The following is a 23,195-nucleotide window of genomic DNA, read 5'->3' as shown; positions in this document are numbered from 1 at the left end:
TAATAATATATTAAACAGGATTTCAGTGTGCAGGATGAATTGGTTCTCAATTTGGGTTTAAAATGACTATCGCATCTTTCCGTGAACAAAAGTTCATCGGACGTCCATAAATCACTTTGCCACGACGGTCGAATATAAATTGGAGGTTTTAAAATACTTTTTTGTCTAACAAGCATTTAAATACTGCTTGATGTATGACTTCTGCACGAACTAAAATTTCACCCCAGTTTTCATGAAAAATCTCACCCGACAGAGCAAGCGAAAAAAAAAACGAGGGCAAGGACAAACTGGTCCACTACATCACCCCGCAGAATGGAATGTGCGATGCTGCGAAAGGGAATAAATGAAAACTTTTATTTAGCCATCACCTGCCTGCCGAGTCTGTAGCTGAGCCCAAAATCCGTCCACAAACAATGCCTAGTCTAACTGTGAGGGAGCACGTGGTGTTCCCATTCAAAGAGCTGTCAAAAGCCAAAATCGAGCGAATTACTAGTCCCGATCGCCCCGTATAATTTTATCGTAAATCAGCACAATCCTAATGCATTTTGGTTCGTTCCTCAGCGCTATAAAGTAGAGGTACTGTCTGCATACATTACTAACAAAGGACGCCTGAATTCCGGGTACAAACATTGAAATTAATTTTATTGCTTGTGCCTGTGCGAACACAACAACTTTGCAGCAAGCGAACGTCTAGCCTATCGAACAGTCGTAAAACTTTTTGAAAATCAATAAGTCCGTTCTGGAATCAGGACGATGCAACGGAACTGTCTCGAGGGGGTGCCTAAATGTACCGCACATTAAGAGTGGACGAACTTGAAATTTTATGTGGCGTGGGTCGACGAGCGCTAATCTTTCTCCAGGATCTTTGCAGTTATCGACCGAGGGATGACGAGATGACAATAGTCATAAAAATTTATTACATATATCTATTATTGGATATGATTTTTCTTTTGTTTAGAAAGATGTAGAACTGTTGGCAGCTACCTATGCGCTGATGGATTTATGAATCAAACGAAAACTTCTGAACCAGAAAACAGTTTTAATGTGTATTTTGTGCTAAATAACAGACTGAAATACGCCCGTCATAGGGTAGACCATTCGAAATGATAAATGTAGACAACCACATATTTCGTAATTGGGCATGTGAAATAACATTCCGAAGTGTAACTGAATGCAGTGTCATTGAGTGAAGTGAAGGGGTTGCATCACTTTGAAAATCTTTTGTTAGTTCATTGCATCTGCAAAAATAAACCGTCTAGGTGGACAATGCGATCTGACTCATGCATATTTAAAACAGATAAAGCAATCACGAATAGGTGTAATATTTTTAAAATGTGTATGTAAATGTTTCTCATCGTTATACACTGTGTACATTGTACAATACAGATGTTTATATTTTGTGGAAGAGTCCTACTGTCTGTTGAGTTTTTGAAATGATTGCTAAACTGTATGTGATTTTGGACTGCGTTTTTGGTAATTGTAGTTCAAAATAATCTGTAAATAATGGCACGTAAGTAAATATAAACTTAAAATAACAGGAGGGTTGTGTGCAAAGCCACGACCGCAAGGTTGAAGTAGAATACTTTTACAAGAAAGATAACTCGGCTGCTTGCGTGTCAGTCATTTTTTCTAGTAAATAAACGTTGACTAATCAGATCAATCGAATTTTGCGCTTCAACAAGGGTTGACTATTTTCAATAACATAGTAAGTTGCTTGTCATGGTTGGGGCCTGACAATTTTTAAATTTTGAGATGAAATTTTTTCGGATGTGGTGCTCATGACTGAAGGAAAAGATAATTCAGTACGTTCTGAGACACGGAAATAAAGTAAAATTTATAACTTTTACAAATTTAAAAATGTAAATTAACTCAAGAGAAAACATTAACTCTTCAATCATCAGGATTTTATTTCATCCTGAAAAGGACAATTTGTTGTTAAATTTAGTATCGGATAAGATGCCGATTACATCTTTGCGTTATCACTGACAGTGCGAACAAAGGATTCGTTGTGATAAAGTAAACAGTGAAATGCTGATATAACACTCAAAACTAGACGGCTCACGTGTTGTCAAAATGGGTCAACTTTTCATTGAATGCACTTACTAGTGCCACAGAGACTGCATTTCACTAAAGTGCCTCACTGCATCAGCCGCTGTCGATGCTGAGATCCGCTGCAACTAGTGCGCTATCCATAGCCATGCTACAGTTGTTGCCGCTTTACGCTGCCATTGGTATCCGCTGTCCCTGCATCAGCAAGCCGAGCTGCTATCGTTGCTGGGATCCGCTGCAAATAGTGCGCTATCCATTGCTACGCCACAGCTGTGGCCGCTATCCGCCATCGCTGGTATCCACTGCACTTCTAGTGCTTCTGCTAAGGGAGGACGACTGCTGTTGTCGCTGTCTAGAACTATTATGAGCGGCTTCTTTTTTGTTTTTTTTTTTAACTCAAAGTATATTTATTCATAATTTTATATGGTTACATATGGTTTACATAATAATTGTTAAGCCTTTCAAGGCTCTGCATCTTTGTTCTGAGGTTTGTTGGTTACTTATATCTATAGATTTACATTATTTGTGTAGAATTTCACAGTTTTTCCTTTATAGGACTTGTTTTTATTTGAAAAATAAGTTTTTATAACCTACTTAACTACGAATAACTAGCTTAAAATTAACTTAAAACTAAGGTACCAGCTCACGAATGGTCTGGTGAGGTGACCTGGCGCAGGACTCTCTGAACCTAGTCAACGATGTTGTTCTCCGTTCTTCCAGCACCTGAAGACCAGCCAGGCGATGGATCTCAGAGTTTCGTGTCCTCGGAGGGGTGTTTAGGATCATACGTAATATTTTATTCTGAACAATCTGAAGTTTAAGATGGTGGGTTTTAGCGCAGCCCTCCCAGACAGTTAGAGCGTACTCTATGACCGGTAAAATTATTTGCTTGTGAACGGCAAGCTTGTTAGTGAGGGAAAGAGTGGATTTCCTATTAATGAGAGGATAGAGGGATTTAGTCAGTATGTTGCACTTGGTAACAGTTTTCACTACGTGTGAACGAAATAGAAGTTTTTGGTCCAGGGAGAGACCAAGATAGACAACCTCACTCGACCATTCGATGGGAGTGTTATTGAGATGGATTCTTACATTGGCAGGTGGAACAAGTCGAGTTGTTTGCGGGAAAATAATAACTTGGGTCTTAGCTGCATTGATGCAGATCTTCCAGCTGTTGAAATAGTCGGATAAAACATCCAGACCCTCTTGTAGTCTACGCGTCAAAGCTCTAATCACTCGACCTTTGTAGATAATGGCAGTGTCTGCAAACATAGACAGGATGCCACCACCCGGAAGGGGAGGAGCATCTGAGGTAAATATTATGTACAGGATGGGACCAAGAAGGCTTCCCTGTGGGACCCCAGCATCTACGTTAAACGTATCAGAGGGAATGTTGTTGAGGAAGACCTGGAATGATCTATTCGACAGATGATTCTTGATGATCTTCACGATGAAGATCGGGAAGTTGAATCGCTGCAGCTTAAACACCAGGCCATCATGCCAGACATTATCGAACGCTTTTTCGATGTCCAACAATGCCATAGCAGATGTTTTACTAACGGACTTGTTCCGCCTTGGGATCTGAGTAACTCTAGTCAGTTGGTGAACGGTGGAGTGACCCTGTCTAAACCCGAACTGTTCTGGGAGGAAGATTCTTATTCATGGGGGAAGAGTTATTCTGGTTTACGAATTCTAGTAAGCGACTAAGAATCAATTTTTCGATCAACTTCGAGATGCACGATAATAGGCTGGTGGGACGATAGTTTTTAGCCTTGGTAGGGTCCTTACCAGGTTTATGGATGGGGATCACTTTAGCTCGCTTCCAGTGAGACGGAAAATAGCTGAGCTCCAGACACTTATTAAAGATCGCTGCCAGGTGTTCGAAAAATTCTCGACTCAAGTTTTTCAGCTCAAGGTTGAGCGGCTTCGGCTGAAACAGGCTCTTATATAGGCCAAATAGCATGTTTAAAATTGCAAGGTTTATGATTTTGTCGACAGTGCTTGGGAAGCAATCATATAACGACCAATCAGAGGTCAAATTTTTCATTTTGACAAGGTTTGACTATTTTCAATAGTACAATAGTGTGAATAATAAAATTACAATTATCTTCTTTTGGGGAGAATCTTAGAAGATTTTCAAATCTATTGCTGCAAGAACGAAGGAAATCCATCGAATACTAACCGATTTATTAGCATTTAAAATTGGACATATTTTTCACTTTTTTCGGTTTTAGATTTTCATTTCACATCCCTATGTAGCCGAACTTCCTGAGAGAAGTATTCTACTTCAAAACTTTTTACCGATCAATTAAGGAAGAGAATGTTAGTTTGACTTGTTACTAGAGACCAAGGAATGTTCTGTATCATCCACAAGCATGTCGAAGTTAGTTTTATTAGGAAGTTAAGAATCAATAATAAAATAAATTCAATAAATTTAAGAATCAATAATAATAATAGGGATACTCAACGGTTTTTGGGTATTTGGCGGGATACGCTAGATCTTGAACTATTTCATAATCGCAGTGTTGATATACAAGAAAATGGAAATAGCTAGGATTTCGAACGTCTTTGGAAGGTTTTTGCATAAGACTGCAGTAGAAAACCTGCTGAAGACAACCATTACCCTCATTAATTTCGGCTAATTCACACAATAATCGCCAATTCATATTCGCTTCGCACCAAACAACACGTTTAAACTTGTACAAATTTTTATATCCACGAGTTAATGAGTTAAGTATAAAAAACGTAAGCCGAACATGAATGAATGACAAGTAGTTTTGAAACAATTTCGCTAGAGAAATTGAACGCTAACGCGTATGAAGTCTGTGAGCATGAGATTACCATGAGATACACTGGAAAATACTATTTACCTAACTCAGCTCATCGCATATATTTTTGGAACAACTTTATACTAGATTTCCATCAATAACGTCTGAATAGAATCAGTTAATAAACATACTTTGGTGTATCTCGTACTGGTGTTGTATTTCTTGTTGTTTGGAAATTACTTGATTTTTTATATTCAACATAAAACTACCTAAAATGCGTTATTTGCCCAAAATATGACATCTTTCGTGCAACCGAATCGACGTAACTAGTGGTTTGACGAAGAATGTCGGCAGATTTTGGACGAGAAGAACGCAGCGCGGGCAACAATGCTGCGTAGAGCCACCCGTCAGAATGTGGAGCGATATAGACTGAAACGGAGGCAGCAAGTCCAACTCTTCAAGGAAAAAAAGCGTCGCCAGGAAGAGGAGGAATGTGAAGAACTCGAGCAGCTGCACCGCACACACGAAACACGAAAGTTCTACCAAAAACTCAACGGATCCCGCAGAGGCTTTGTCCCACGAGGTTTGTAGGAAGCTATCAGGCCGGCTTCATGGAAGGACGGGCTACAACTGACCAAATCTTAACACTGCGGCAGATCCTCCAAAAGTGCCGTGAGTTTAGAGTCCCTACACACCATCTTTTCGTCGATTTTAAAGCCGCATACGATTCAATAAACCGACAAGAGCTATGGAAAATTCTAGACGAAAACGGCTTCCCGGGGAAGCTGACAAGACTGATTAAGGCTACGATGGAGGATGTGAAGTGTTGTGTGAGAATTTCGGGTGGAACGTCGGACCCATTCGAGTCTCACAGGGGGCTCCGACAAGGTGATGGTCTCTTCTGCTTATTGTTTAACGTCGCGCTGGAGGGTGTTATGAGACGAGCGGGGTTTGACATGCGGGGCACGATTTTCAACAGATCGGGTCAATTTATTTGCTTTGCGGATGACGTGGATATTGTCGGCAGAAAATTTGAGACGGTGGCAGACCAGTATACCCGACTGAAACGTGAAGCAGATAGGGTCGGACTGAAGATTAATACGTCAAAAACTAAGTATATGCTTGCAGGTGGGTCCGAGCACGACAGGGCACGCCTAGGCTATAAGGTAACAATCGACGGGGATGAGTTCGAGGTGGTCGACGAGTTTGTGTACCTCGGCTCTCTGGTAGCTGAGAATAACGATACCAGCCGGGAGATAAGGAGACGTATTATCAGTGGAAGTCGTGCCTACTATGGGCTCCATAAAAAATTACGGTCGCATAATCTGAGTCTTCGCACCAAGTGTATCCTGTACAAAACGCTAATAAGACCGGTCGTTCTCTACGGGCATGAGACGTGGACAATGCTCGAGGAGGACTTGCGAGCACTCGGAGTTTTTGAACGTCGGGTGCTAAGAACCATCTTTGGTGGTGTGCAGAAGAACGGAGCGTGGAGGCGTAGGATGAACCACGAGCTTGCGCGCCTCTACGGTGAACCCAGTATTCAGAAAGTGGCTAAAGCTGGAAGGATACGCTGGGCAGGGCATGTAGCAAGAATGCCGGATAGCTACCCTGCAAAATTGGTGTTCGCTTCAAATCCGGCGGGAACGAGAAGGCGAGGAGCGCAACGAGATTGGTGGACCAGATGGAGCACGATCTGCAAAGTACCGGGTGCCCGCGGAACTGGAGGCAGGCAGCCATGGACCAAGTGAATTGGCGGAACCACGTTATGCAGGCCATGTTTTAGGACGTACGGCCATCTAAGTAAGTAAGTAAGTATGACATCTTTCCAGTCAATTCATCGTATACTATTGCGCAAAATAACCTGCTTGGTACCTCTGACAGCTTAGTTGCATGGCTTAGCTCATACCTATGGGATCGATCACCTCGGGTGAAATTGGGAGCGTGCACCTCAACTCCGTTCGTTAATCTGAGTGGTGTACCTCAAGAAAGTAACTTAGGACTATTGATTTTTACAATATTGTTAAATGATGTCAATATTTTACTTGGTAATGGTGATGGACATTCATATATAAGTTTACATATATGCGGATGACCTGAAACTGTATTTCGTCGTGAAGTGCATAGAAAAATTGTCACCGTTTGCAGCAGTTACTGGATATGTTTGTAGAATGGTGCTATTGTAATGGGACTAGCGCTACGATCCATCCTACTGACACTAACAGTCTCTCCCGAGCCGAGACTCGAACTTATGATGACTGGTTCGCTAGGCCAGCATTGTACCTCGAACCAGCCGGGAGAAGAAGACGCCAGCCTTGTACAACTACGAAACAAATTTATTCTAGCAATAAGGTCACCATGTAGCGCTGGTGTACAAGTGATTTATAACGCAACTATCTTTAAAATTTTACACGGAATTTTCAATCAATGTTGTTCATGCTTGAACGTCTGTCCTAGGTATGGCCTCTGCGCTCTGTATGTTTGCCGTTGTGGATTTTGTTCAGTTGGAAGAAGAATTGAAAGTCTCGTACGATCTTCGGAATCAGCAAAAAAAGTTTTTATCAATCAAATTGACAAAACTTGGTCTTGAGCTGCTCCTCTCCAGTCTCTCTTTACACCCGCTGCTCGGGCATCATCATCGACAGTACACATCCAGGGCGTGCGAAGTTTTTCTCGAAGTCGTCGGCCTCTATCCAGTTTTCTGCTAAATATTAGCTTTTCGGTCGCTCATCCGCCAACCGTGCTATGTGGCAAGCCTACTGTAACCTGCCGTGTTTCATCAGCTTGACAATATCAACGGGTTTGTATAGTTTCAACAACTCGTGATTCATGCGTCTGCGCCACACCCCATCTTCTAGTTTGCCATCGAGTTTAAATCGCAGGATTCTACGATTCAAGACCCCAAGCGCTTGTCCACCTTCCACGACTACGATACATGTCCGTAGAGCGCTACCGGGAGGATTAGAGTCCTGTAGAGCCCAAATTTTGTAAGAATTTGTAGGCTTCGGGACCTACGCTGGCTTCTCAATCCAAAGCCCTATTCGCAGCCGCAACCCGTTCACCTCACGGCTCACCTAGTTGTCACATGTCACGAAAGTACCAAGATAAACAAATTCGCCGACCATTTCGAAAGTATCCCCATACATCTACACCGCAGCACCATCACCGGCAGAAGTGGCAGGCAGTGTTGATGGTGGGTCTAATTCTCGTAGCTTCCCTTCTGAGAGCCGTAAAGGCCACTTCAACAGTTCTACGGTTAACACCAATGATATCAATGTCGTCCGCGAAACCCAGAAGAATGTGAGACATCGTGATGATGGTGCCACTCATCTGAACACCAGCCCTTCGTATTGCACCTTCTATAGCTATTTTGAACAGTAAGTTTGCGAGCCCGTTATCTTGCTTCAGACCATCTAACGTCACAAACGCGTCCGAAAATTCGCCCGCTGTCCTGACGGTCGATGTGAAACCGTCATGTGTCGCACCTAACAGTTTAATTAGTTTTGTTGGAAAACCATGTTCAAACATAATTTGCCGCAGCTCGTTGCGTTTTACTGTATCGTACGCCGCCTTAATGTCTATAAACAGATGATGTGTCTGCAAGTTGTGTTCTCGAGACTTGTCGAGGATCTGTCTCAAGGTGAACATTTGGTCCGTTGTAGATCGTCCCGCTCGAAAACCGCATTGATATTCTCCAAAAAAGGCTTCCTGCATCGGCCTCAGTCGCTGGAACAGAATATGGGGAAAATTTTTTGAGCGGAAGTGAGGACGGTTATGTCTTGATAATTAGTACAGTCGAGTCTATGTCCCTTCTTGTAGATAAGGCATATAAGTCTTTACAACCAGTCCGTAGGTAGTTGTTCCTAAGACCATATCCCTAATCTGGTGAATTGCACTAGTCAGCCGCTAACGACTTTGAAAAGTTCGGCCGGTAACCCGTCCTTCCTAGCCTTCAGTTCTTTGCAAGTATTCTTCACCTCGTTCAATGTTGGTGGCTTTACAGCTTGTCCGTCCTTCCAATTTCTATTCTGTTTTCCTCGACGACTCTCCTACCTTTCTCACCGTTTATCACTACTTCAAAATGCTGCTTCCAGCGCCTGGCCACCTGCGATTTTTGGGTAATCAGGTTCCCCTTCCTGTCATTATACATGGCAGGTACTGGCACGGTCCAATTCCTGATTCCATTAATCTTTATATAGAAGCTCCTCGTGTCGTGCCTGGTGAAGCTACTCTCCGCCTCCGAGAGGACGCAATCGTAGTGCTCACTTTTCTTACGGCGGTGAAGCCTCTTTTCAGCAGCTCTTGCCTTCCGGTATTTCCACCGCATCTGAGGCGTCACACGATTAGCTGCTACTAACGTGTTAGCGTAGGCCGGTTCTTCGCTTCCGTCACCTCTAGACACTCAGCATCGAGCAACCCACTACGCGTGGTTCCCGTTGTCATGCCTATCACTTCTCGCGCTGTTCCGCTGACCGCATCATGGATGTGCTTCCACTGCTCGCTCAGGTCCTTTCCAGCAATATAAAAAGTTTTAAAGGTGTACGGGTCTTAACAATTGTAGCATAGGCATTCAATAAACTCTAACATGCTATTTGCCTTGTGTATGATAGTATTATTTCCATTTAACTCCAATAGGCTTTTCTTACGCCAGATGTAAAATGTGTAGATATCATTCTGAAATAAATGGTCTTTTTGGTTTTTTATTACCATTTTTGAGGATGAAGGAAATGTCGTTTGCGTACAAAATAAAGAAGTGGTCATAAGTGGGAGCCTTGGGGGACACCTAAAGTAACTTGAATGGGATTTGATTTCTTTCTATACAGTTTTATTATTTGATGCCTGTTTGTTAAATATGATTCAAGCTAAAGCAAAGCAAAGCCTTGGTGCTACATTCCGATTCGGAATATGACCTTCTGTTTATTTATACACAGACTTCGCAGCCGACTGTTTAGTGTACAGGACAATTGCTGGGCTAGCGCTACGATCCTACTGACACTAACAGTCTCTCCAGAGCCGAGACTCGAACCTACGACGACTGGCTTGTTAGGCCAGCATCGTACCTCGAGACCATCTGGGAGATGACTAATGATTCAAGCTACCAGACTCAAATACAACTTTTTGTAGTTTAAAAAGTAGCATTAATTTTTAAATATCATTAAATGCTCTGCTTATGTCTGTATAGAGAGCTTCGACATGGTTCCCATTATCCATTGTATTCATTGAGTAATCTATAAACAAAACAATTCCCTCAAAGAGTTTGGGAATATAAACACAGTCGAGTACTCTTTCGGCATATTACTAGAGTGGAGTCATGTAATCCAAGGTAATGCTGGTAACACTGCTAACACTGAACACCTTTCTCTTTCTTCCGCACGAGTTTAATAGGTTATTTACTCGAATGTAATTGCACTGACAGATAATTTTATTCTAATTTTGACAGCTGTCGCCACTCTAGTAATATACAGGCACTCTAGAGTGAAGGTAAATCTGTGTGGAGAAAAGTTCAGTGTTACCTTGGCTCTAGTAATACAGGCACTCTAGATTTCTAGTTTTGAATCATATCACGATTAAACACCAGAACCATACCAGGAGTAGAAAGCGGCCGAAATAAAATAATAATTATTGCTGTTGTCATAACCGTTCACCAAGATTAGGGATACCACCTGGTCGAAGATAGAAATCAGGACACCTTTTCTGGGCCCAAATTTGTCTAAGTTATTCTATTCTTCGAAGTATGAGCAAATTTAACTCGTAATATTTGATTTACTCAGTTTGTTTACGCGAGGATACGTACCTCGCGGAAAACGAGTTAATAAAAAATTCCGCGTATAAAAACGCGTATTTTGAATTTCTTTCGATTTAAAAATCCGCGTGAAAAAACCGTTAATCCGAAAATCCGTATAGAAAAATACCTAGTAAAAAATCTGAGTGTATCTCTGACGATCCACTTTCATCAAACCACTTTGAATTATTACGCATTAGTAGATACTTTAAAAATTAAACACACGTAAAATGTTTCAACTTAAACTTAACAAATGCCAGATGCTTAATTGTAACGGTCAACGCGTGAGAAATTCGTCTTATTACTCTAGTGAGATTCAACCAATGAAAAAATTCGATCGCAGTGAGCGTTGTGACCTGGAATCGAAAACACTTATTGAGCAATTTTCAAAAATTCTGCTCATTGCCACACCAGAAAGTTAAATATCTCAAGAAAATCAGGACAAATGCTAAAATATTAAAAATAAATCAGGACGCCCAAATAGGACTTCAAAATCAGGACATGTCCTGCTAAATCAGGACGGATGGTATCCCTAACCAAGATCTAAATAAATTCTGCTTGTTACGTTACAATCATAGGAAAATTTCTTACCCTATTGGCTGTTCTACAGTATGACGTTTAATCGAAAAGGTCCTTGTTGCTAGTGAGCTCGATTTTTTTATATTTTCACTTCTTGTGATAAGGAACACAATTTTTTTATCACTCCTAGCTGGTCTTAAGCTACGATGCTGATCTAACAAGCAAGTCGTCATATGTTCTAATCCCGACCCGGGAAAGACTGGGAGAGTCAGTAGGATCGTAGCGCTAGCCACGAAATTGTCTTGTACACTACTAACAGTTGGTAGCGAAATCTAATAATACAGTAGGTCAAGTTCCGATTGCGGGAGCACCTCCAAGAAGAAGAAAAACAAGAAGGCTACTCTTTATTTCTGGCTTTTATTCTAACTGTTGCTAAGATTAACACATGATATATTTGATAGTCAATCACCAAACATTCATTCAACGGTTGTGATTTCAGAATTTTAGCTACTTAGGGGCTAGGGAAGGAGAGGTTTGCTCCTCCACGCGTTTGTATTGTTTCTTTCTCGTGTACATAAGTGATACGAGATACGCGAGAGAACTAGAAAATTACAAAAAAAAATCTGAATAAAATCAATTATTAGCTATTATATGTTTAAGCCGAATATATTACTTCAAATTAATTCAAAAAGAAATAAATTGACCAGAATTTCGTTAACCCAAGCATGCCAAATGGAGTTGCTACGGCTCCGTGAATTTTAGATAAAAATGGAATTTTTTCCTGAATTGCTAAATTTCAGTAATCGTTGCATAGTCGACACCAACACAACTGCAATGAACCGGCCTTATCGGACTTCTCCAGCACAAAAGCACATTATCAAGCCTTGAACATTCACTTTTATTGCTAAAATAAACTGTTTGAATATAAATTACTACTGTATGACCTCGACGCAACAGCGCTTATAATTTGTTCTGTTTCCTACTCTAGCTAGGGCAGACACGACCAACCATACATTCGCGTTGACTACGCAGATGAATACAAAAAATAAATGCACCCGCGCTGGTCGTTGCCGTTCCTGCATGCTAGGGGTGGAAAACCCAAAGTACCTATTTGAATTAATCACGGTTTCTGTAAAAGCATCCTGGTGCACCCCATTGGACGTTTCATTGATGGTGAAATATATGTTCTCTTTTTCTTGCAGCGCACAAGTAATTCAATATTTTAGCCTCTGCTTTTGGAAAAAGTAACCCCGCCACCACACAGCGAAATTGAAAGCCAAGTCATGGTGGTTAATTTTTCACATAAACCACTAGCAAGATTGGCAGCTTTCCTCTGCCTGGTGTTTCGAAAAACAACCTCAGTCGACCTTTAATTAGTTTCTTTGCTAGTAAGGTTTATCTTCATTAGATACGTTACATTAGACTGTTACAAATACGGATAGAGATCAATTTAAATCATGCTATACGATAGCAGTCCAACCTGATGATTTATAATTGTAATTTGTTCATGAGGCTAACTTGTTAATATGAAAATATTTCTCTATCAACCGCAAAAATGTATTATCCGTTTCGATTTTTTTCGGATTGAAAAAAAGTGGCATGATCTGCCAAACAGTCGGATTTATGCTGATTGCCCCTGCGGGTGCAAACACCAATTTTCCTAATAGATTGCTGCTTGTTCTGTAAATGCATGGCAGTCATTTACGCAGATCTAGCGTGACCAATAAGCTGTACAACAAACACTGAAGCCGTGTCAAAATCATCCGAATTCGCAGATTATAACGGTCGTTGACAAACGTGAAATCCGATAAATCGGTTTTGTCAATCAGGAATTTCCAAAAAAAAAAAATCACCCTCTAGTTTCGACACAAGGGGAATAAATTCATTAGAAATTAATGGTGTTTGATTTTCGGAAATGCCAAATACAGTAAGCCAGAATGTACAAGTAGAGACTTAGAAAATATTATAATTGTGGAGTTTGTGTTATTATTGGAATATTCAAACTTGAATATTGCAATGCAATTCTATATAACATAAATAATATCGAAAGCCTTCTGTTGTCAAGAACCAATAAAATTCCCCTACTCATTAAGTACCGATTAACTATGTTTCCCAATACAAAAAAATCGAACCGACAATTTTCCGCATTATTTCGGCGTACGATTTTCGAAAAAAGGGCATTATAAAAAACACGCAACCAAAATCGCTTTTGTTAACTTCTGCGCATCTGTCGCCGTTAACAATTTTGCGCTCGCCTTTTCCCTCTAGGCATCAAGCGTGTATCCTAAAGAAGAAATTCCACGTGCTGCGCATGGGGTAACGTCCAGGATAGTGCATAATAAAACACTGATTGAGGCCGGTAATTAATTTTGCCGGACCTGGCCAGGCGACAGGTAACTGCCGGAAACAGTCAACTGCTCGGTGTGGTCCCGCTGCTGAATGGATAATGTGGGAAATCGTTAACTTTTTTGCTTGGGTTGTTGATACTTGCCCATTCAGAAATGCAAATGCAGCTGCTAGATACTCGTGTTCTAATTATTGCCCCACCGCTGTGCCCTGTCAGTCTTTTTTACCATTAGCGAGGGTGGAAACGTGTATGCGGAAGTAACGTTTAACTTATCACACTATAAAATCAAACTTCAGTTCCATCTGTGACACGCAACAGTGAACGTGAAAATTCATATATCTCTATTGGTTTAAACGTTGGTACCCCGGTTAAGGTAAATACTGTAATACATGACACAATAGCAAGTTACTCTAGGGTACGCAAGATAATGTCTTCTCGGTAGGAGTCGATTGTGGTTGAGGATTAGAAGTGGTTCACATATATTTTGAACATATTGTAGTTAGGTGTGTTTTTTGCGAACTAACTTAGAGCTGTAGTTCGTCCCGGTAGCGGTGGCAAACCAGCCTGTGGCAGAAAGCCCCCTTAGATGTCGCACACGATTTACGTTACGCCAAAAATCTAGATTTCAGACCTCCTCCTCTGTATGTAACAATAAGTAACGTTCGATATGACTCCCTGCTTTAAATTACGTAACGTCGAACATCCTGCCCCTCCCCCTCCAAATTTTCAATCTTAAGCAGGCATCACAGTTACGTAACTATCTCTACTACCCCCCCCCCTCCCCCCTTCTCCTCCTCTACCCTATGTAACAATAAGCAACGCACACTAAACCTCCTCCCCATCCCGCATGCGTTACGTAATTTATGTAAAGAAATAAAAAAGTGCCTAGTATTCATCCGTAGAATTGCATACTCAATCTCCAGTGATTTTGGCAATGCACACAGAAAAATATCGTGATAATTTGAAAACCACCTATCCAATCGGGTCAAGCTGATCTCCAAAATGGTAGCAATGATAATTTTTGCCATTTTAGGGTCCAGTTCAACAATTTATTTTGTTTTTTTTTTCTACTTGCTGTGAACATTTTAATATTGATTTGAATAACACTGATTGAAGGGTATAATATCTATTCATTATAAACATAAATTTTAATAATACAATATTCTTCTGGTCTTATTGTTACAATTATAGGTAGATTATAACTTTATCAATTATTTACCTCAAACAATTCTTCAGTTCTATTATTATCATCTTGCATCATTTTATCGTTATTTACTTGACATTAAATTATTTAAAATATTTTTTCAATCTAATCATTTGTCTTTTTTTCTTCATTCTATGAACATGTATGGGAGGTTCATCAAAATCATCGACATTATGTACCGAATAGTCAAACTTAGTGTCACTAACTTCGAATGACGCAAAATTGTATAAATAACCATCAACTGACCACTCTTTACAAATAATGAAAACATCGTTATATATGATAATACTTTTGAAATCTCGCACGTTGGTGATGTTAGGCGTTGATATCGCTGGATGAATTTTATTCTCTTATTTGAGGCTTTTGTCACCGTATAATTTTATTGTCTTTGGATGGTTGATCTTTCTTGGTGAAATATACACACTATGTTTGTTTTACATGACGTTTCGGCGTACTGTTATTGAACCATCGTCAGACATGACAAAACAACATTCTTCTCCCACCAGTGTGGTGTGGAAAATGTGTCATGCATTATATATGATTGATTGTTTACAACATGGAAAATCGGATGGTTCTTTGATTCCTGTGTCTATAAAACCACCCAGTCTATCAACATTGTTGTTTTCAGCAGTCCTGATTAACTTTTTATCTATTATTTTCTGTCTTTGAGTGATTTACTTTTCCGTTATGCAAAAACGGCAGTAAACATCAATAGATAAAAATACGCACCGATAATGTATATCAAATCATAATGTTAGTTTGAAGAGTATGGTTACAGACTACTAGATGATAATAATTTAGACTTCACAACTGTTGGGTTTTTTTATGTGTTTAATAATAAATATGTACCAGTAGCAGGTCTTCGTGTTGACGCTGTTACACTAAAACAGAGCAGAAATAAATACTACAAGGTGTACAGCCCTAGGGTTGTATGAAATGGTGACGTGGGACTTCTTACAGTGTTGGAGGGATTTTTAGTTGCAAAGGTTACAGTGTCCGAAGACAGAATCAATTCGATTGTTCAGTGGATTAGATATTTTCATTCTCAGCCTTCCCTCAAATTTTTCTTAGAAATATACTTAACAACACTCGAAAGAATTTCGTTTGCACTGAGCGATATTGTACCTGCAGTGTTTTTTTTTGTGCAAACAACATTTATTTGACAAGGCACAAGCGTATCGTTATTGTTGAGGAAGCACCAATAATTTCTCGTAATGTGTCTGAATCAGAATTTACTCTATTTCCTCAAAAACCAAATCCAACAATACCTACATTACTATAATTGATGGTTTTGTCTTATTTAACTCAAATCAAATTTATTATATGAATCTCACTCTGAATATGATTTCGAACTGATAGCAAAACATAAGAGAATATGTTAAAAAAATTCTCAACATGTTCCAACAAAAAACCGTAGCAATCAACAATAACAACGAAGTTAAGGTTTGAAAAGATTCATTTTGTTTTTTTTTTCATTTGCAACAATTACTTTCACTGTATTACGAAGAAAACTAATATACACAGGTAAATTATTTTTATTTGTTTAAAGTTTTTTCACAAGCGTTCGCTGGCGCTTCTATAAATTTGTATTATTAGGAGATAACTCTTTCGATATTATGCCGGTCACGATTATTTAATGAATATCTAAGGTAAAATGAAATAAAAATAATTTATAACTTATAACCGTTGCAAAAAAATATTCAATTCTTATTGAGTAATTCATGGCTTATATGGTAACCATATTCATGAGATAAACTTTCAATCACCATCAGCAGCAGCATTGAAGTTTTTCCTTCATTGCACACGAATAGAAGGTGTGTACCACTGCAATGATAGACGACGAGTTATTAGCGATGCTCTGCTCCACATAATATACTGAACGGTACTGTTACTTTTACCAGTATGTTTTCTTCAAGGCATCAGTTTTTGTACGCTCTACCAGCAGTTTTCGAATTTGTTCCAGAAAGAGGGTTGGTTCAAACTTCTCTAAAACCCTTTACTTTCGAGACATCAAATTAATCTAAGTTCATGGTAGCAAACTTTATTTGACCTATTGGGACGGGGAGACTCTGTCAATTTTGTTTTCGGTATTGATACAGAGAATATCAATTGGAATGGTTGGTGTTAACAAAATACAACAAAATTGTCCAAAATTTCATCTATTCAATTGGTTATTGTTATCCATCATGTGGTTATACTGTTATTATCGTTTGAAATCTGACGCAACATTCGCCAATTTTGTTTCCAATTTTACAAAATGCATCCCAGTATAGAAAACAAAGACGTAGTCCCTCGTCAAAAATATTACTACGCTGTCTTATATAGCCCATAAAATGATCTATAGACTATCTCACTAAATCTTTTTAACCTCATTTATCTGACAGGTAATGGTAACTTTGTTTACGTTTTGGATTTTGTGCTTTTTCTCGCAATCGTGTGCGTAGTGGAAATGCTGCCCAATTTATAATTGTTCTTAGTGTACTGGCACCTTACGCACAACATTTAAAAGGTATTTTGATCAGAATTGAAATCATCTGCTATAATTGAGAACAAAACTGCATCACCCGAAGGTAAACAAAGTTATCAGTAGCTGTCAAACTCTGGTGCGTGACGTCACCGTGCGATGGTCTATTTTTTTTATTAAAAAACGAAAATGTTCATAACAAAAATTGTTCTTCTCTCTAAATATTTACCTCATCAATCAGACGTGAACCGTGCTGGCTCGTGTTGTGTCAAGAACAGGCTTGTTAATACGATAAATTATCGTCGATAATCGTCATCGTCGATACCGATAACGTCTGCTATCGTTATCGACGATGACGATTGCGTCTTCAAACATTAACGTTATCGACGATAACGATATTTACCTGACGTTATCAGCTCACTAACGTCTATCAGAGCAAATGCACTAGTGCCTATATTTCGGTTGCTAAAGCTGGCTTGATAACCAACGAAATAACCGCACCGAGCGTTGCTATTTACTTTTGGAAAATAACAACTCAAAGAAGGAAAAATTCTCGAGTAGCAACGAATTCATAAGTTTGGCAATGCAATAGCAACGAACCTATCCGTTGCTATTGAACCAAATGCAGGTTTGTGTGTGTTGCTATCCAAGACAGCAGTCGGAGTAAAAACAAACTGCGAATTCGTTTTTCAGACGTTATTGATTCGATACCGTCCAGTAGCTATCGTCCTTGGCAATGACGCTAATGTCTGAAGACGTTAGCGTCATCGTCGATAACGATAGCAGACAGTATCGTTATCAGCGTTTACGATAAGTTATCGATTAACAACCTTGACTCAAGAAGTTGTCGCCATGTTGCTCGATTCTAGACTGTGTGTTGCCAGTTTTCCAGGCATGTGAGTCCCCCGCGAGAAGCGTTGTTGTTTTGATTCCGTAGAGGACTACCGGTCTTATTTGGGGTTTACACAGCAACAACATCGGGCGTTGGCATGATCGATTCGAACAAAGCGTCTTCAAGTGTCTTTGCTGGTAGTATTGTCGGAGGTCACCAGTGACCACAAATAAATAAATGAATTCGTCGATGCCAGCCCTCCGCAAACAGGAAAGTCCATCACCTTGTCTTAACCCTCCGCGCGATTCACAGGGGCTCGACAGTAGCTCCGAAACGCGTTAGATTATCTGGGAATCCGATGTGGTCCATGATCTGCCATAGCTGTTCTCGGTTGGCCGCCTCGAAGTCAATAAAGATGTGACGTATTGGCACCTTGTATCGACATTGCTGTGAGGTCTGTCGAATCGAAAAGTTCTGGTTTGTGGTGGCGTGGGCTTCCATAAAATTCGTTTGGTACTGGCTCACGAGCCTAATGGTTGAAGGTGATAGACGAAGGAACAGGATATGCAAGAGTATTTTCCAGGCGGCGTTGATGACCGAAATACCGCGATAGTTGCGGTAGTCCAGCTTGTAGACGACAGCCTCCATCCACTCGTCTGGCAACTTTTCCACCTAGCCAGCGCCCCTCTACCATGCTCGGCAATCCGTCTTTGTTGCTCTTCAGTTTCTTATTCTCACAACGAACTTGATAAACATCGGAGGCTGGTACTTGGTCATCTGCTGCTGGTGCTCCTAAGTAAGCTCCTGTTCTGTTTAGATGTCCAACTCCTTCCACCTGTCAACCATCTCGCTGGCATCCTCTTGCAGCATGACTGTTTAACCCTTCTCATAGAACTTCCGTGTATCGCAACAGTTGATCGAGTTTCTCTTGTTCACGATCCTCTTGCTGGCGCTTCTTTCATCTGAGAATCGTGACCATGTCGTTCCGTGCCCGGTAGTATTTGACCTTATTCTCCTTCGTAGACTTGCACTGGCCTGGTTCTTCTCGTTCACCGTTGCCTCGCATTTCCTTTCACAACAGTCGTTTCTGCCGGTCGGTCCGCTCATTCCACACGGTGCTCCCACAGACCGTTATTATAAAAAAAATGCACCAAAGAATCTGAGTACACCATTCGATTCGTTATGACGTCCAGAATCTCTTGTCGAAATTTCAAAATCATCGTACGGTACATTTTTGAGTAATGCCCTTTTGAAGGCCGTTAAGTACAAAAAAGTGATATTGAAACGACAAAATACTCAATGTGAAGCACGTTTTTCAGCCACAATTTTATTAAACAACATCCAAAATAGTTTTCACACATTTCAAGTATTGTATTTCAAGACATTTACAATTGGTGGAAAGATTTATTCGAAAATCCCACAGTGCACAGTGGTCTAAATTCGAAAAATCGTGATCGTTCTAGATTTAAATGTGAAAAATTGATTTTATATACTCAATGTCTTCAGCAAAATTGTTTCATAGAACAAGGCCTTACTTTTGGCGTTTTTGGTTTTTCGATCAATCCACCTAACAGTTAGATAAAAAAAATATTTTTTCTAATTTTCAATACACCGGATTGCTTCCTTCAGCAAAGTTGTGGAAAATTTTAAAAGAAAAACAATTGCTGAATACTGCGATGTCCTTTCTCTACGTTTAACACGACAAAATAGAGTTTTTTGTGGAACACCCCTCCTTAAAATCTGTTTTTTGTCCATAATTTTTTCTGTGATTGTCAAAACAATAAATTTTACAAAGTCTTGAGGAAAACTTAGTTGAATGCATAAATTCTTAGAACATTTTGCATTGTTTTGACCATCACAGACGAAATTATAGACAAAAAACTGATTTTAAGGAGGGGTGTTCCACAAAAACTCTATTTTGTCGTGTTCAACGTACAGATAGGACATCGCAGTATTCAGTAATTGTTATTCTTTTAAAATTTTCCATAACTTTGCTGAAGGAAGCAATCCGGTACATTGAAAATTAGAAAAAATATTTTTTTTATCTAACTGTTAGGTGGATTGATCGAAAAACCAAAAACGCCAAAAGTAAGGCCTTGTTCTATGAAACAATTTTACTGAAGACATTGAGTACAAAAAATCATTTTTACATAGTCAAATCTAGAACGATCACGATTTTTCGAATTTAGACCACTGTGTACTGTGGGATTTTCAAATAAATCTTTCCACCAATTGTAAATGTCTTGAAATATAATACTCGAAATGTGTGGAAACTATTTTGGAAGTTGTTTCATAAAACTGTGGCTGAAAAACGTGCTTTACATTGAGTATTTCGTCGTTTTAACATCACTTTTTTTAACTTAACGACCTTCAAAAGGGCATTACTCAAAAATGTACCGTACGATGATTTTGAAATTTTGACAATAGATTCTGGACGTCAGAACGAATCGAATGGTGTACTCAGATTCTTTGGTGCATTTTTTTTATAATAACGGTCTGTGGGAGCACCGTGTCCATGTATCATCGTTGCCGGCTTGATGTTAGCCATGCGAATCCTGCACTAGCCGTCCTAAAGAGGCGATGCGCCAAGCCCTTCTGCCGTGGGTATCCGCTCTACGATTGGTGCATACGTTGGTGATGTATGAGAAGAATGGTAGTTTGTTGGTTAAGTGATCTCCAAGTGGTTTTGTGCATGTTTTCGCGGAAAAGAAGGTACTTCGGACTACCTGCCCTCGGGAAGCTGCAAAGTTATTGCATTGCTAACCATTGTCGTTCATCTCGGTGTGCAGGCTGTGTGGGTCGATTATTGGTTGGTACATCTCTTCCCTTCTTATCTAAGTGCTCATGTTCACGATGACAACCTGGATGTTTCGATGTCAGCAACTGTCGTAGATTATCTTCAGCTGCGCGTAAAACGCTTCTATCTCTTCGTCGGGCCTTTTTTCTAGGATTTTTACTTATACTGGGTTAAATTCTGCAGAAAATAAAACAAATAATATCCGAAGTTGAGTGGGTCATAATTTAATTGCTGATAGCTTTCATATAACTGAAATGCAATAACCAAGATATGTTGAATATAAAAGATTTATAAAATCATAAATATCACCATATTTTATTATTTGATTAAGAAAGGGGAAGGTCGAATATCTTTATACTTTTTCTATACATTTCGATCATTTCTCTTACGCAGACGAAACATTTCCAAGCACATGGATATGGCCGGACATTCTTACAGATACAGTGGAATTTCGATTTTATCACGGCCACAAAAACACTTTCCGGTAAATCTAGCGAAACTTTGGATTCGAGAAAATAATGGAGTTTAGTGTTTTTTGTTGCATAGCAGTGAAATTTAACGAAAAATACTAAAATTTATCATTTCATAAAGTCCACAGCTTCGTTGGATTTACGGGAGGATGTTTTTTCGACCGTGATAAAATCGAAATTCGACTGTATATTTGTAAGTAAAACTATATTTTCGCAGTGCAAACCGATCGCACAAGTTGGCATCTTCCTGCTAGTTCATTCAGTTGTGAGCGGAGGCGAGCATGACAATACCAAGGCAGTGCAATTATTAAGGCTGACTATCTCTTTACTAGAGATCGTCGGGTTTGATATTTATTAGTATTTAAATACTGATGTTGTTGCATGCCTACCTTTACGGATTTAACCAGTTTTTCTTTGCGAAAGCTTTTTTATATTCCGATTGAATCCATTTTTAAAATTGCGAAATAAATTCTATTTAAAAAGCAAAATTCGCTTATTGTTTTGTAAATTTCCTGACATTTTCAGGGTTTTCCAGATAAAATCAAATTCCCTGATAGTTCCAAGTTTTTCTGGGCTGATTTTCATTTCAATGATCACCTTTAAATGAATATTGGCGTCTTTAATTAGCTAGTTAACTGAATGATGTCTACCAGAGTTGATATAAGTCAATAACAATTTTTATCAGTGATGCCGAAACTAAAATGACGAGTGTTTACTGTGATTAGCTCTCTTATAACTACATTACAAAGCGTAGATATTATACGATCACAGCTTCTACATTGCATGCCTGTGGCGTTTGGTTTTCATTAGAACGCCATGACCACTAATCCAATCATCAAACACACTCTAACGAAACGCAGCGCTGCTGGTAATTTTGAACAAACGATAAATCGTTTTACGTGATGTGCGATCCTGCCTCTAAGCAAATATATTATGAACCACGACGGGAACGTTCGACGGCGGAAGAATCCTCAATCATCTAGCCACTGCGACGGCTAAAAAAAGTGACATAGGGAACTACCGTTACAGCGGAGATGAACAAGATAAACAAATAGGTACGCATTAGCTTATTTGATTTGGAAATAAATTCTATAATATTAGCTTTTAATGGCCGAAGGCAATTGCATCCCTCGTTAGTTCGTCTCCTCGTCGAAATCAGGGTGCAGGACAGGCTTGAAAGGGATTTACGAACGGCGTGACAGCTATAAGGTATACATAATTACCCACGTGTGTTTGCATTCATGTTTGGTTCTGCGTTCGATTTCGAGCACGCAACCTCCTGTTTGATTTCCGACGGATATTTGCTCTTACCAGGACAAATTTGTTTCTCAACCAAAAGCGCCTCGAGCCAAATATAACGGCAGAACTCCCTTAGTAACCAATATCCTCGTGACGAATGGTCGTCTTTCTTTTACTCAATTTGTCGTTCGTTTTCTCTTCGCTTCAGACTGCATTTCGAAACGTGCATAAACGCGGAAATCTCTCCAAACAGATTTGGCGTGAAATTGGTTCAGCTACTTTCCTTTATTGCATTCCGAATGTTCCTTCCAACGTGTAGGGATGTAGCGGTGATGAATAAATTACCTCAACAAGCGTGTATCCTTTCATCTGCTTAGTGGTTTGCTGGGCACAATTAGAAAATTAAATCGGAAAGCACCATGCTTCCTGATCAGAATCGGAGCAATAGCATAACATTTGGTGGATTAAATTTTTCTCGAAAATTTATTTTATAATAATAGTTCAGTATAATAAAACATTCTATGTATAAAAGTAAATGTTCTAGTAAAATATATTTAAATAATGAGCAAAAAAAAAAAACTCAAAGGAATTCATATCCTGAAACCAGGCAAAAAATTTCCAAAACGCAGTATCCTCTCTCAGTTATTCGAAAACCTAATCTAATTACCGCGCCTGGTTACATCATCAGCTCCTGCTAGAGCAAACATAAACACCCAAGTCTAAATAT

The 23,195-nt window shown here is 39.6% G+C and overlaps 1 protein-coding gene across 8 annotated transcripts in view; it reads left to right on the top strand.

Annotated features, from left to right (window-relative positions):
• Positions 1 to 23,195, top strand: part of LOC129719851 (basic helix-loop-helix neural transcription factor TAP) — a 58,048-nt gene that overhangs the window by 18,725 nt on the left and 16,128 nt on the right. The window contains exon 1 of one of the 8 annotated variants that reach the window (XM_055671263.1): positions 13,787 to 13,835. The exons of the other annotated variants lie outside the window; for them this stretch is intronic. The gene's annotated coding sequence lies outside the window, so the exon portion shown is untranslated. Of the gene's footprint in view, positions 1 to 13,786; positions 13,836 to 23,195 lie in introns of those variants that run through there. 8 annotated transcript variants of the gene reach the window in all.

The sequence above is a fragment of the Wyeomyia smithii genome, chromosome 2 (assembly GCF_029784165.1).
Source record: "Wyeomyia smithii strain HCP4-BCI-WySm-NY-G18 chromosome 2, ASM2978416v1, whole genome shotgun sequence".
Taxonomy (NCBI): Eukaryota; Metazoa; Arthropoda; class Insecta; order Diptera; family Culicidae; genus Wyeomyia; species Wyeomyia smithii.
Note: the sequence above shows the minus strand (reverse complement) of the source record. Positions and strands in the feature narration are given on the sequence as shown.